Source organism: Onychomys torridus, chromosome 5 (genome assembly GCF_903995425.1).
Source record: "Onychomys torridus chromosome 5, mOncTor1.1, whole genome shotgun sequence".
Lineage (NCBI taxonomy): Eukaryota > Metazoa > Chordata > Mammalia > Rodentia > Cricetidae > Onychomys > Onychomys torridus.
In genome coordinates, this window is record NC_050447.1 from 111,128,295 (window position 1) to 111,141,359 (window position 13,065).

Consider the following 13,065-nt stretch of genomic DNA (forward strand, 5'->3'; position numbering starts at 1 on the left):
GCAGCACACGCCCAGTACTCAGAGATCGGTCTAGATGCTGGGGGGTGGGGAGGAGAATGAAGACATTTAATAAAGAGAAAAAATATGAAGGGATTTTGCTCTCTACTGCTTGTATTTTCGTTTTCATTGGGAGGAGACATCACACATATTTTAAAGGTAGTCAGAGACCCCTATTACCAGGTAAGATATACTCCATATGCACCTCCCTCCCCAGGCAGCAAGATTCACTCATTTTCATCTGAATTGCTCAGGTCTCCTAATGAACACAATGAAGTATGCTGCCCAGCATTCCTGGGAAGTGGGACTGAGTCCTTTGTTGGAGGGCTCCCTTGTGAACTGGTCACAAGGCTCCATGACTACCTTCATTCACACTTCTTCACTCAGCAGATATTTTTATTGACTGCCTACTCTGTACAAACCAGTGCTTATGAAACTGCCCTGCCCACAGGAATAGTGTATCCAGCTCTGGGGCAAGCTGCAGCATGCATGCTCCACTTAAAACACGCTTACGAGAACAAGGCCGGCACCCTCGCTTGCCAAATGAAACGCAGAAGAGCTCATGTTCCCCAAGCCTGCTCACCTGGGTCTCTCTGTGTGACCTGCAAAGGCTCAGAGCGGAAGTGGCATATGCTGGGTCTCAGTCTCGCTCCCTAGGACGCTGGGAGCTCTCCCAGTACTGGCCCACCCTGCCGCCTGCCGCCCACTTCACGTCGAGCTCCATTTCCCGTGAGCCACCATCACCAGCTGTATCAATGTGAAGTTCCAGCTCTTGGCTCCTGGTGGAGGAACACTCTGGACCAAGAGTAGGGAGTATGAACCCAGAAAGCACTTGGGGTGCACAGAGAAGAATAAATGGCCTGCTAGGCTGGAATTGGGTATGTGGGAGGGTCCTGGGAAGACAAACAGGACCCAATCATGGCACATCCTATGACCTTAAAAGTGGACTTCGTCCTGCTGGCACCAGGAGACATGGGATGCGGAAGGGCACTGTCAAGGCAGGAAAGCAGGAGGATGAAGGAAGGGTACAGGGTGGATGAGATAAAGCAAGGCGAGAAGAGGGGACAGCTCAAACTAGAGCCAGCATCACCTCACCCAGAGTGGAAATGCAAAAGATGAATCTAAAGAAGGTAGTGTATTTGTCTACCAAGGGACATTCTGATAGGATGAGAACATGTATGTTTTAAAACTCCCAGGAAGGTGGGTGGTGTGGTTCTCACCCACAGTCCCAGCACGTGATAAGCTGAGGCAGAAGGATTGCATCATGTTTGAGACCAGCCAGGGCTACCGTGGGAGAGTTTGTCTCAAAAAACAAAAACAGCCGGGGTGGTGGTGGTGCACACTTTTAATCCCAGCACTCAGGAGGCAGAGGCAGGTGGATCTCTGTGAGTTCGAGGCCAGCCTGGGCTACAAAGAGAGTTCCAGGAAAGGCGCAAAGCTACACAGAGAAACCCTGTCTTGGGGGGAAAAAACCAAAACCAAACAAACAAAAAAAAAACCAAAATAACAAACAACAAACAACAACAACAAAACCCCAAAACAAAACAAAACAAAAATTCAATCAAGAAATTTAAATAAGATGGACATGGTGGCGCACACCTTTAATACCAGCACTTGGGAAGCAGAGCCAGGTGGATCTCTGTGAGTTTGAGGCCAACCCTATCTATATAATGGACTCCAGGTCAGCCAGGGCTACATTGTGAGACCTTCTAAAGAATAAAAGAGAAACGTAAACAAGTTTCATTCCAGCTGTAGCTGAATAGCCTCCCCATGTGAGCAAGAATTGCTCTGTGCCTCTGACTTCTCAGTCTCAGGATGCCACTCTGTGGACAAGCCTGCTCTGCAGTGTGGGTGGAATTCTCTCTGGAGATGGAGGAGACAGGAAGAGAAGAGCTGAAGTTCTCACAGGGGCGCTGAGGATTTGCTGTAGTTTTTTTCTTTTTTAAAAAATATATATTTATTTTTTTTCCATTTTACATACCAACCCCAGTTCCCCCTCCCTCCCCTTCTCCTGCCTCCTCACCTCCCTCCCACTCCTTCTGCCAGGGACCCCACAAACAGATCAAGCCACACAACTGTCACCCACATTCAGCGGGCCTAGTTTGGTCCCATGCAGGTTCCCAAGCTGTCAGTCCAGAGTCAGTGAGCTTCACTTGTGCACGTGTATGCACATGTGTACTTGTGTGCACATAGTATACCCACATGTAAGTGCATGTGTTTGCATTCATGGGTAGATATGTGTGTGCGCAAGTGCATTTGTGCATGCATTTGCAGCTTTATGTACATACATATGCTTATATGTTCATATATGTACATGTGTGCTTGTGTGTTTATGTATGCATTTTTGTGCATGTGTGTGCCAGTGACTTCTCTGGAACTCTTGCTTCTCCAAATCTTATCTGGAGCCAAACACTATCCAGCTTCCTGCTGATCCTAATCTCTCCTAAGACTATCTCTTTGAGCTCTGTAAGCCTGGTTTTGAAAACTACCCCAGCTTTACATTTACCCCAGACAGGGTGGTGGAGGAGGCACAGACCAGTTTCAACAAACCTCTTGCCTTGTGGGCAAGAGCAAATGGCAAAAATGACTATCCAGGTAAAGCCTGGGTGTGCCAGCTTTTTAATTTTTTCCTTAGTGAATTAATTCCGGAGTGATGATTACGTATCTTGGCTAATGGGAGAAATGAAAAAAAAATTGAAGTGATCAAGCAAGGAAAGGTGTACTGGCGGGGGAGGAGGAGAGGCCTGCGGTGATCTGGGAAACCCTTGAGTGTAATCAGAGACATGGAGGCAAGGGAGCCTGGTTCGTTCTGCAACAGTGCATATGCTTAGTGTTCGTGAGGCCCTGGGTTCCCCCCACTGCAAGTGAGTAAACAGAAAAGCAAGCCAAGGGGAGGAGAAGAAGGGAAAAGCTCGGGAGGCTCCAGGGACGATGTGTAAGAAGTGCACAGAAAGGACATAATTAAATGAAACTTTGATTTTTTTTTAGTTAAATAATAATGGATTTTAACTGGGTCTGTACATATGTACAGAAGTCTGTCATGTGGCAGACAACAAATGATACTCAACCCTTGCTTTGAGTATCAAGACATTCTGAAATGCTCATGACTTAAAGCCACCCCCCCTTCCCCTCCCTGTCTCTTACTAATATTTTGAGGCAGGTTAATACTGTGAAGTTCAGGCTTGTCTGGGCACAGGGACTGAGACAACACGCTCCTTCCTGCCTCTCAGGTGCAGGGATTACAGGCTTGTGCCACACACTCAGCCTGGAAATTCTGTTTCTGAAAAAAGATTTCTAATAGTCAAAACATAGAAACGACCCAAACATCCATCCTGGTTTATGGATGAATAACATTTACTGCATAGTTCCATTTTTAGGAAGTATTCACAATGGGCAAATCGATGGACTCAGACAGCAGATTAGAATGGCCAGGAACGAGAAGGACAGGGAGATGGGGGCTTTCCCTTTGGGATGGTGAGCTGAAGCAAGACAGTTTTGTCTGGATAGTGATATATAAATGTTAAAAGCCAGTGAATTGTAACTTTAGGGCGAATTTTAGGTGTAATCATGTATTCACAAATAGAAAATGCATTTCTGTGACTTTAATGCCCAACTGGAGATTACTAATTTTGTTTTTATTTATTTTACCTTCTTAGAAATACTATTACAATCACATGATCAATTCAAAATCCTCTCACCTCTGTTCCCTAGCTACTCCATGCCTATCTCCAAAACGAAAGGAATATTACCAGTTTTCCATGTATAGTCACAATATTCACAGACTTTTGCATACACAAGCACATGAATGCTCACATGCAAATATTCTGCTCCCTTTTTAAATGAACAGTGGCTTTCACTTGGTTCTGTACTTTGCCCGTCTCCTTATATGATGTCCACTCACACCCCACAATACCGTGTCAGCCAACAATGGACTGGATAGACAGAGATGGTCTCATCACATTATATCACTGTCAAAGGCATGCCCCTAGTCACCCGCTTCCTCCAAACACACACACACACACACACACACACACACACACACACACACACACGCAGTGCAAAGATTCACCACTGCTGGTTTTCTGGAAGTAAACAAAGAACTAAGTGGGAGGTCAGGGCCTGACACCAAGTGTTGCCTGGAACAAACAGCAAATTCTTTCACAGCCTTGGGTCTTTCCAGTCTGAAGGGGCTGGTTTTTCCCAGGGACTGGAGCTAGGTCTAGGAACTCCACTGAGACAGAAGCTGGTTGCTAAGCTGCTCTGCTTATGTCTTTGGACCTCATACACGAAGATCCCCATGTATATGTAATATAAATAAAATCTGTGTAGTTTTATTAATCACTAATCCCTAGATCTACCTAAATGCCCCCATGAGGAGGACAGAAGGAACCTTTCCTTCTTTTCAAAGTGGAACCAGCCCGTGAGCTGTGAAGCAGGCAGCCTTCCTTGGTCTGGGGCCTCAGCTGCAGATAAGCAGGATATGACTTGAGGGCCACAGGAATCAAAAGCTAGAAGCCAGGCAGCCACATTTGCAAGCCTGGTAGTTTCAAAACTGATATTTTATAACAGGACACAAAAAACAGATGGGCTGGGAATGTAGCTGAGTTGGTAAGTGTTTACCCAGCAAATAGGAAGCCCTGGATTCGGCACCTCAGAAAACCAGAAGTGGTGGTACACACCTGGAATCCCAACCCTTGGGGTTAAAGACGGAAGAATTAGAAGTTCAAGGACATCCTTGGCTGTATAATGGGGTGTTTGAGGGGAGCCTGTGCTACATGAGTCCCTGTCACCAGCAACATAAAGAAGACCACAAAAGAAAGGGTGAAGAAGTAAACGTGTTGAAACTGAGAAGAACATTTCTGTCTTTTGGACAGTGTAGAGCAGGGACTTGGTAGAGTACTCACCTAGCATGTGTGAGGCCCTGGATCCATCCCAGTATAGAAAAATTCATATGTACATGTATGTGGGCACTCAAACAGGTCTGTGCTTCATACATAGAATCACAACAGTTAAAAGGCAGAGGCAGCCTGTGTCTGCCAGTGAATGATTGGGTAAACACAATGTGCTGTGCATGTACATGGGCAAAATAGTATTCAAAATTAAGGGGTGAGCTAAGGAGAAGGGAGAATGGAGAGTTATTGTTCCATGTCTCAGTGTCATAAAATGAAAAACAGTTGAATGAATGGAGAGGGTGACTGCACTTGCTGCCACCAAATTATGGATTTAAAAGTGGTTAAAACGGTCTCTTTTATGCTATGTTTATTTTACACATTAAACATAATTTTAGATTTATTCATTTTGTTGTATGTATATAAGCATTTTGCCTGCCTATATATATCTGTGCATCCCTTGTGCCTGTGGAGGCCAGAAAAGGGAGTTGGGTTCCTTGGAAGTGGAGTTGCATGTGGATGCTGAGGAACTGAACCCAGGTCTTCTACAAAAGCAATAAGTGCCCTTAACCTCTGAGGCATCTCTCCAGCCCTTCTCTCTCTCTCTCTCTCTCTCTCTCTCTCTCTCTCTCTCTCTCTCTCACACACACACACACACACACAGACACACACACTTTAAACAGGAAGAAAATCTGGATACATGGAGACCTTTGGTGACATCCTGCTAAGTGAAATGCCAGCCACAAAAGGCCAACATTGGATGACTGAGATTGTTCCCTTGAGAAGACAGACCCAGGGACAGAAAACAGAATGTCCCAGAGGCTGGGACAGAGAGAAGGAAAGTGTTTAGTGACTATGAAGTTTCAGTTTTTCTGGGCTATCAAAATGCCTCAGCAGGTGAAGGTGCCAAATTGCTACTCAATGATAGAAGATGATCACCTGAGTTCTGTCCCAATCCTTAAAACCTAAATAAAGGCAGAAAGGAGGAACTGACTGAATAAAGTTGTCCACTGACTTCTACATGCATGCTGTGAAACACACACATACACATCATCATCATCATCATCATCATCATCATCATCATAAAAATATTAATAAATAAAACATTAAGAAAAAGGATCACAGTCTCTTAAAAATAGTTTTTGTTTTTCAAGATGAAAAAGTTCTTTCGATAGAGGAGAGTGCAGCTCTACCTAATGCTTTTGAACTACACATAAAAGTGACTAGAATGGTAAAATCTATGTATGCAGCACACTAAAGAACTTACTGCCGGACATGTCACACATACAGAAGGCTGAGGCAGGAGAATGGCAGCCAGGGTTGCATGGCAAGACCTTGTCTCAAAGAAGAAAAGAAAAAGAAAAGCTACAAAGTCATCGAGAGGATACTGTTCAGTTTCTACATCTCTACCCATGCATCTTGCATGGAAACAGCAGGCTGATGATCAGAGAACAGACCAACAATTTGCTCACATAGAAGTTTTTTTGTCCATTCCCCCTGTTCTCCCCACAGATCCATCCACTCCGGAAGAGAGAGGAAGATCAATGGGTTTATTATCTTTTGGAATGTAGGCAAGTGGCTCTGGATTTATCAGCCACAGGGGATAAAGTGAGCACAGCGCTGGGGGAAACGGAGGCATTATCTTTACAGCACGTCCACGTCTGTCTTTTAGAAAGTCCAGAAAGCAGTAAAGCAAGCACTGCAGGCTACAGAAAGGATGGTTTTCCAACAGTCTGCAGAAAGACAAAATAGTAACATGTGACCATTTAACTCAAACAGCTTGAAAAATGGATAAAATGATATAAATCAGTAATTTATGAAAGATGACTTTCAAGCATTTTAAGACATTGCTAGACTTTGGAATAATTAGAGAAAATCAAATGAGGACAGTATTAAACACACATGAAATGTTTCCCAATATTAAAAAAACAAAACAAAACCCAAACTTAGTGAAGCAGTGCCTTGCCAAGTTTTAGGATGACAATATGACTTTACTTCAGGAACTATCAAAAGTACACAAATCTAAGCCAGCTGTGGTGATATACACATATCTAATTCCAGCACTCTGGAGGCTGAGGAAGGACACTGGGGAGTTCCTGGCCAATCTGGGATACACAGTGAGACCCAGCCTTGGGAATAAAAAGCAAATATATACAGACAGAAAATAAATCAGTTTTTGCCTGGGGTCAGGGCGAGCCTAGGGAAGTGGGCAGGAAGGGTCAGGTGACAGCTAAAAGGAACAGAAACTTCCTAGGATTCTGACTAGCTCCTATAATAACCCATGTGGATGGATTTTCAACTCTGCAAATATGCTTTGTGACTTCCTAAGGTGGGTAAGACAGAACCTTTAAGCACAGTGGTTAATAAGATATATTTATTGTATACTCAAAATTTGCTGAGAGTAGATATGAAGGTTTATATTTGACAGTGTAAATCTGGAAAAGTATTTAACATAAAGGAAAAAAGGAAGGGATGGGGAAAGAAGAAAGAGAAGAAGATGGAGGGAAGGAAGGAGGAGGAAGGCAGGGAGGAAGGGAGAGAGGGAAGGAGGAAGGAGGGTATCTTAATTGAGGACTCCTATTGCTGTGAGAAACACCATCACCAAGAGCAACTCAGGGAGAACAGGGTTTATTTCAGCATATACTTCCATATCACATTCTATCACCGAGGGAAGTCAGGCCGGGAACTCACACAGGGCAGGAACCTGGAGGCAGGAGCTGATGGAGAGGCCATGGGGAGAGTGCTGCTTACTGGCTGGCTTGCCCTGCTTCCTTGTAGCACCCAGGACCACCTGCCCAGGGATGACAGTTTCTAAACTACAGTGAGCAAGGCTCCCTCACATCAATCATCAACGGAGAGAAGGCACTACAGGCTTGTCCACAGGCCAATCTAGTAGGGGCATTTTCTCAACAGAGATTCCCTCTTCCAAAATGACTCTGGCTTGGGTCAAGCTGACGTAAAACTGAGACACATAGAGGGATACTATTTCCTCCCTTCCCACCAGATAATCAGAAAGGCAAGGTCTCACTAATGTAAGATTTAGTGACAGTTTGGACAGATGGGGACCCTCCCTGCTACTAGTGAGCGTGTAAGTTGGTTCATGCTGGAAGAGACAGTGGTACATGTGATAAAGATAAGCCTCCTTCATGTCCCAACAACCCCACTCTTAGGTTTAAAAAATCTTCAGGAGCCTGCAGTGGTGGCGCACGTCTTTAATCCCAGCATTCGGGAGGCAGAGGAAGGTGGGTCTCTGAGTTTGAGGCCAGTCTGGTCTTCAGGAGTTGTATACACACACACACACACACACACACACACACACACACACACACACACCACTGTGTTTGTGGAGACATCATTTGTGATAGTTAACAATTTAAACTTTATTTTTTTAGAGTTATTTTATTATTTGTTTATGTGTATGTATGTGTATGTGCAAGAGCCAGCATAGGCCAGAAAAGGATATTGAATTCCCTGGAACTGGAGTTGTAGTTGGTTGTGAGCTGACATGGAGGTTCTGTGAATCAAACTCACTTGGGTCCTCAGCAAGAGCAGCCAGTGCTCTTAACTGCTGAACCATCTCTCCAGACCCAAATTTAATTTAATTTTAGATACCCATGTACAGGACCATGGGTAAGTAAATAAACTACTTTTGTTCATACAATGGAATAAATGAGAAAGCACATAGTATTTCAACAGGGATGCATATCTCTCTCTCTCTCTCTCTCTCTCTCTCTCTCTCTCACACACACACACACACACACACACACACACAACATACACACGATGTTAAGTGACAAAAATCAAATTTGCGAGTGGCTTCATACTTAATGCTGCTTGTATAAAGACATGCAAATCAGCAACAGCTCTACAGCTATGTCACACATGAATTATGAACGGAGGAGAAATGGTAAGCTCCAGATAGTAGCTCTGGAAAGAGGAAGAGGAGAAAGAAAGGAGGGGTGCAGAGCACAGCAACTGTTCCACTGTTCTGGGTTGTTTCTTTTAAACACTGTGGGAATTTGCACCGAGGATGGAATCTTCACAGCAGAAGCCAAGGTCCAAAGTTACTGTTTGCTTACCTTCCAGTTAGCCTCTCCCTATCTCTGCTTGTCCCAAGATGCAACGGGGTAGATACACTGACAGTGTTGTCTCTGGTATCTCACTGCACAGACTAAGATATTGGTGAACAGGAAGATACAACAGTTATGAACTTTGTCCTCATCCTGGAGAGTGCAAAATTGGCATTCTGGCCGGAAGAGCACATGCAGAACTCTGTGTGTGATCCCAGATGAAGGTGTATGTGTGTGTGTGTGTGGGCGCACGCGCATGCGTGCGCAATCTTGCCTGAAACTCACCATGTAGTCCAGGGTGGTCTTGAACTCATGATCTTCCTGCCTCAGTCTTCCAAGTGCTAGGATTTCAACGATGCACCACAATACCCAGCTGTGTAGAATTCTGCAGCTTGGGAAATACCTAGACCTCAAAATGCCCTTTTATCATTCAGAAATTGTGCCCCAAGAGTTACCAGCTCTTAGTTTCTAGACGACCTGATAGTCCAGAGGAAAGCCCCAGTTATCAGTGCTGCCATGACAACCATCAGGCACAGGATTAACCCAGTGGGGTTGAAAGGTCATGCCAGACGTTGATAACTGAATGCTGCAAAACATCACTTGGGTGCCTGGGATACACACTTCAAACACATTGAATGACTAAGAAAAAAATGCTCTTGTTTTTACCTGCAAATGATCTCTTATTAATTTTATTCTTTTTTTAGTCTTTGCATTGGAATGTTGCTTAGCAAACAATTATCCCCAAACTACCCTTTAAAGGGAAGAGACACATCTGTTAACTGTGTTCAGTACAATCAGAGGTAATACTGGTTCCCTGAACTTGCACAGACATTAAAACAACCATGACTTTCTTATCTCTCTACAGCACTGTGATGTCCTAACATCAGTGTGCTTTGTAGACCAGACTCCACAGAGTCAGAATAATTAGAGGCTCCGAATAATTAAGCACTCAGAATGCCGGAGGTAAGAGAATGATGGGTCAGTTCCCAGAAAAAGAATGATATTGTCTGCAAGGGCTTGCCCAGGAGAGGTCCTTGCTGCTAATGTGTTCCATTGACTGGCAGCAGCCCCCTGAGTGTTTATTAGAGGTTGAAAACCTTACACCACACTCAGATGGACCAGAGTCTCCTGCTAACTATGATCCTCCAGTGATTTTCATGCATGTGATTCACCTATGTATTTATGTATTTATTTGAGGCAGGATCTCACTGTGTAGCCTAGGCTGACTTCAAACTCATTATAAAGCCCAGACTGGACTTGAACTCAAGCTGCTTTTGCTTCTGGCTGCCAAGTATTAGTGTTACAGGTGTGTGCTTCTAGGCCAGCTTCATGCACACTTTGTTTGAGAATCAGAGTCGTATAACCCAAGGTAGCATTGTCCTCCAAAAAGATTCTGGCATAGTAAGGAATAAAGGAAGATCACTCTCCAGAAAGCTTAGAAAGGGAAGTCTTTCAGGAAGCCAGGAAAAGGCGATACCAGAGGAGGTTGCAATTTGCAGATTATATTGGGGATGAAATTGCTATTCTGTCTTCCCTCATTCATTGAAAACATGAAGTGGATCCTGGAAAACAGCAGGAAGAAGAATAGGAACGAAAGGTTTAATAAACAACATTGGAACTGAGGTTGAAGCTCAGTGGTAGAGCAAGTTCTTAGCATGCACAAGATCCTGGGTTGTATGCCATCCTCAAATTCACACACACACACACACACACACATGCACACACACACACATACAGATGCATGCATGTGTATGCACACACACACATACACGCATGCACGCATACACACACACACACACACACACACACACACACACACAGAGTCCTAGAAGTCCTAAGTTCTCACTAAAGCATCCCTTCATATGATATGACCACGACCCCATCATATTTCAGTTTCCTCAGCATGGAAATTGCCCATGCCATTTCCAGAGAGTGCATGAAGACTGTACCAAGGGTGTGACTCTATAGGGCTCTGGGGTCCTCAGATGGAAGATAATAGTCCACGTTTGTGTGTCAGTACAGCTATGCTGTGAAGGCCAGGCGATCTCTTGTTTTACAGCTTCCTTGCACTTTGGGCACAATGTGGTCACTTTCCCCAGAGCTCTTGGATTCTAGGGAGGAGAGGAGAGGATAGCTCAGGGGCAGGGGCAGCAAACCTGAGACTTGGTGACTCAGGGAGCGTCATGGCGGCTGGCAGATCCTTTACTTGCTATGGCCTGTCTGCCCACTGATGGCTGAAGAGAGCTTGAGTGTCTCATACTGCTGCTGTGATGTGAGAGGGGGTACGTATCCAACTTCCCTAGCCTTCTTGTGGGAAGAGCAACTACGGAATGATGTCATTAAGTAACTGAGTGACATTTGTGACATGTGACAGTACACGGCAATGGAGATGAGCTCACAGCTGACTCGCCAAGTGATTTCTAGACACAAGCATGAAATAAACATCTCTCAGACTGTGGGTGACTCTCGCAGACTCCCACAGAGGCAGTAGCTGTATGTGGCAGCTCCAGAGTGCAGCAGGTCACAGTGCACCTGGTTGCTTAGTATCACATATTCTCTCTCTCTCTCTCTCTCTCTCTCTCTCTCTCTCTCTCTCTCTCTCTTTTCAAGACAGGGTTTCTCTGTGTAGCTTTGTGCCTTTCCTGGAACTCACTTGGTAGCTCAGGCTGGCCTCGAACTCACAGAGATCCACCTGGCTCTGCCTCCAGAGTGCTAGGATTAAAGGCATGTGCCACCATCACCCGGCTTCTCTCTTTTAAAAGATTTATTTATTTATTATGTATACAGAGGGCATCAGATCTCATTACAGATGGTCGTGAGCCACCATGTGGTTGCTGAGAATTGAGCCCAGGACCTTTGGAAGAACAAGCAGTGCTCTTAACCTCTGACCCATCTCTCCAACCCCACATATTCTCTTTCTTCGGCAGAATCTAGATTTAAGTATCCATACAACACCAAAATAGAAGTGAACCACATGGGGGAGGAAGCTGTCTAAGGTGGAGGAGGCTGGGAGCAGTGTGGTTAGAAAGACAAACGTGTTAAGTATTTTCCACGTGGGATTTAAATTTAAGTGTTTATATATACATGGAAGCAGAGAATGGGCCGTTTAGAAGGAGGACGGGAGTCAGAGGGAGGGGAAAGGAGGGATGGGGGGGGAACCGATGCATATATTAAAAAATGTCATAATGGAATCCATTACTTCGTATGCCAACTAAAAATTATTTTAAAGATTAGGGGACTGGATGGCTCAGTTGGTGAAGGGCTTGTTGCACAAGCATGAGGCCCCAAATTCGGGTCTCCAGCACCCACATAAGAGCCCCAGGCATGACGGTATATGCCTCTAACCTTAGTGATGGGTGTGTGTGTGTGTGTGTGTGTGTGTGTGTGTGTGTGGTGCACCGACAGGTAATTCTGGGGCTTCTGGCCAACGTGTCTAGCTGAATCTAGCTGAAACATGAGCTCCAGGTTCAGTGAGAGACACTATCTCACAAACCTGACTTCTTCGTGTCAGAAGGGCACCCGAGGAAGATACATCCAACTCTGGCCTACACAGTGCACACATGCATCGGTACACCCACGTGCATATACATCCTCTATACACATGTGCACACATAAGTATACACAAAGGCACACGCTACTTTTTTACTACTAGCTTATGTCCTCAAAGTTCACTTGGACCTAAACTTAAGCCAGAATTTTCTAGGTAAGGTCACGTAGCTTTCTATCCCATTGTGCTAACAAGCGGTATCTCATTTGTACGCACATCTGTCAGCGGATAACTGGCAGTTTTCACAGTTTGGCTACTATGGTTGTGTGTTACCAAGGACACGGGAATACAGATAAGTTTCTGCTTTCAACATTTAAGGTTTAGGCAGATGAGAGGAGATGTGTTGAGAGGGTTAAAGACTAGTGAGTGATTCTGGGCAGGGATGTAGCTCAGTGACATGACAGTGTGATCTTCTGTAGTGTGTGTGAGGCCTTGGGTTCAAGCCCTGGTACCAAATAAAGAAAAGAAAGAGAGGGTCGGGGGAGACAAGGACCAGATTCTGACCAGCAGAGGTCCCTGAACCACTGATCACATTCTTGGGTTCTCTTCTTAATCCTGAACT